This window comes from Rhagoletis pomonella, unplaced genomic scaffold (genome assembly GCF_013731165.1).
Source record: "Rhagoletis pomonella isolate Grant_MI unplaced genomic scaffold, Rhpom_1.0 Rhpom_scaffold_04259, whole genome shotgun sequence".
Classification (NCBI taxonomy): Eukaryota; Metazoa; Arthropoda; class Insecta; order Diptera; family Tephritidae; genus Rhagoletis; species Rhagoletis pomonella.
Window position 1 is genome coordinate 102 of NW_023462810.1, and position 3,534 is coordinate 3,635.

Sequence of the window (3,534 nt, forward strand, 5' to 3'; positions counted from 1 at the left end):
TGCGAGGACCATAGGTCAGCCCAGCTCTATAGGTTGGCCGTTAGTAAGGTAGGTCAAGTGTGGCCGGGAGCCAAGCTCGAGGCCGTCAACAAGGAAGATATTCCTAGCAGACCGAGGGCTCGAGTTTGGATTCCGGCCAAACCCGCCGAGCCTGAAAGAATTGAGAGGATCTTCAGATCCTGTAATAAGGACCTGCCAACTCATAATTGGAGGGTAGGGAAGATAGAGGAGCCAGTAGAGAATAGAAGGCAGGTGTTGCTGATCCTCAACGGCGAATCGCTAGCCCCACTGGCGCAAAAGGATTGGGTGGTGAGATTCAGGTTTAATGACGCAACCATTCGAATCTACCGCAGCGACGAGCCGAGCTTGGACCTTAGTGAGGAGAGCGACAAGTCCGGCCTGCGCAGCGGTGGTGAAGAAGGGTTGCCCAGCAGCCAATGCTCATCTGACTCGGAGAGGCTATCCGGATTGGGGCCATTATTCTACGAAAAAGACCTCCTCGCCGATGACACCGAGGGTGAGGAGATCGAAGAGGCGGACGTGGATGTCACGATGGTGGAGGTAAAACGGACAGAATCTGATGAAGCTGATCCAGATCAACCTCCACCACTCTAAACTCGCGTCTGCGAACCTTGAGGTCCGCCTGGCTGCCGGTGGACTCGACGTTGCCCTCATCCAGGAACTGTGGATACACGGCAATAAAATCTGCGGACTTGGGATGAAGGGCTTTAAGCTTATTGCCGCACAAAATGCAGGTAAGACTCGAGCTTGCATATTAGCAAGGAACAACTTAAACATCTTCCTGCTCCCACAGCTTAGTGACGGCGATCTGGTAGTGGCAAGCATTGAGCTGGACAAAACCAGCTTTTGGGTAGCCTCTGCCTACATGGCCCATGACAAGGACGCGCCACCAGATGGGTTTCGGACCTTGGCCGAGGAAGCAGCCTTCAAGAACAAACCACTGGTTGCCTCCTGCGACGCTAATGCTCACAACTTGATGTGGGGGAGTACGGACACGAATACTAGAGGTGAGTCGTTACTAGACTTCATTCTAGGGAACAAACTTAGGGTCTTGAATTTAGGCTCAGAGCCGACCTTCATAACAAAGAGTAGAGAGGAAGTTTTGGACATAACTCTGGCTTCAGACATGTTTGCCCATAAAATCAAGAGATGGAGAGTACTGTTCTGACCATCGTTATATTGAATTCGAAATAGATCTTAAGACCCCCCAAGTAAGGGAGTTCAGAAATGTTAGAAATACCGACTGGGGGGTTTACAATAATAAATTAAGGACTTTACTGCCAAAGATACCTCCCCGAGACCCCGCCACGCAGGTGGAGCTGGATGGGTTGGTTAATCAGGTTACTAAAGCCATGAATAGTTCTTTGTCAGCCGGATGCCCGGTTGTTCGATACAGGGGAAAAAGCGAACCACCTTGGTGGTCGAAACAATTATCCTTGTTACGTGAATCTAATAGGTCAATGTTCAATAAGCAAATATACAAAAAAGCAGTTAGAACTGCGAAACGTAAATCCTGGCAAAGTTACTGCAAGGGAATTGAGGAAACCACGGAAGCGGCCAGATTAAGAAGAATTCTCGGAAAGTCGCCATGCAACCTTGGCTATCTCAAGGGTCAAGGGAACTCATGGACTACGACGAGCGAGGAATCTTTAGGTCTCCTCCTGGACACACACTTCCCTGGAAACAAGCCGGTGGAACCTAATGACCCCCAGAATGGAGGGGGGCTATCTGATCTGGGAAACCGACTGATTACAAACGAAAAAATTGAATGGGCTCTTAAGACTTTTGGTCCTTACAAGTCACCGGGACTTGTTGGAATACACCCGGTAGAGCTACAGCAATCACGGGGTATTATCTCTCCGTTCATTGTGGTTATTATAAGAAGCTGTCTTAACATGGGCTACATCCCGCTAGGCTGGAGAGAGACAAAAGTCTCCTTTATACCCAAGGCGGGCAGGTCCTCTCATACCAACCCTAAGGACTTCAGACCCATCAGTCTTACGTCTTTCCTTCTCAAAATTTTAGAGAGGATAGTGGATGATTATGTACGGGGCGTGATACCAACAAGTAGGCTCTCCCCTGCGCAGCATGCCTATACGAAAGGCAAATCCACGGAAACCGCCTTGCACTCGCTCGTTGGGTTGGTGGAAAAAAGTTTATTCGACAAAGAGTACGCTCTGGTTGCCTTTGTAGACATAGAAGGCGCCTTCAACAATATTAACGCAAGCGCCATAACGGGTGCCTTAGAAGAGCTTGGAGTTGACCAGAATGTGGCGGTGCTGATCGAGTCTATACTTGTCAGCAGGACGATTACCGCTAAGCTCGGCAACACCACAATAAGCAGAAGGTCTGTAGAGGCACTCCTCAGGGAGGGGTTCTCTCCCCTCTTCTCTGGAATTTGGCGGTGAACTCTCTGCTGGTGGCACTAGAGAGGGGGGGTTGCCGTGTCACAGCATATGCTGACGATCTGGCAATTGCCGTCAAAGGCAAATACCCAAATACCCTAATGGAGATTCTGCGCTCTAACATGGCCACGCTTAGGAACTGGACAGAGAGTAGGGGACTCGGAGTAAACCGCGAGAAAACCGAAGCAATTCTCTTCACAAGGAAACACAGGCTTCCCATTGTCTCCCCGCTAATCTTTTTGGGTGTGGAGATATCCTTGAAGGAGAATGTTAAGTATCTAGGACTCATATTAGACAGGAAACTAACGTGGAAACCTAATATAGAGGAAAGAGTAAGGAAGGCCAACGTTGCATTATACACATGAAAAAAAGCGGTCGGAATCAAGTGGGGGTTAACACCTCGTATTACACACTGGCTATACACCTCGGTGGTCAGGCCAATACTCTTATATGGAATACTTGTATGGTGGCCAGCAACTCAAAAGGCAAGTTACCTAAAACTATTGAGTAAGGTCCAAAGAACGCTCAACTCGGGTAAAATTTCCTTTTAGCTACTTAAGCAACCCTGTTGGTAGCCGGCAAGAAAAAATGATTAGTTTAATGGGATTTAGATACAAAAACCAATTTAAATGAATAATTATGCGAGGTATTTGCGTATTTTTTAACCGACCTGGCTGAGCTCGGATTAATAGCCGAGTTTGTGTTGTTGCTTCGCGTGTATTTCGTCATTTAAGCGAGTGTTCTTTTGCAGCTCGGTGTCAAAAGAATGCACCTACTATAAATGTAGCAAAGCTATTTATGGAAAATTCTAGATATCAACCTAGTCTAGATATCAACCTCGTTGTAGGCATCATATCAAGGAGATACAATTAGAAGACTCTAGATGTCGCTCCGCCAGAAGATGTTAAATATTGCGCCTAAATATATGCACTATTTATATACGTCACAGCGGTAATGGACGACACGCCACATCTTTAAATGAAATAAACTGCTTATATGTATGTATGTACATATGTATGTTTATACTAAATGTGAGCAAACAACATTGTGCTTGCATAGTCTCCTGTTCTCTTTCACTGCAAGTTGAATTATTTTAATATCTATTGCA

The 3,534-nt window shown here is 46.9% G+C and overlaps 1 long non-coding RNA gene across 1 annotated transcript; it reads left to right on the plus strand.

Annotated features, from left to right (window-relative positions):
• Nucleotides 1-584: 584 nt before the first annotated feature.
• Nucleotides 585-903, plus strand: LOC118754629. Its single transcript, XR_004994922.1, has 2 exons — nt 585-755; nt 815-903. It is a non-coding gene; the product is annotated as an uncharacterized LOC118754629 (long non-coding RNA).
• The last annotated feature ends 2,631 nt before the right edge of the window (nt 904-3,534 follow it).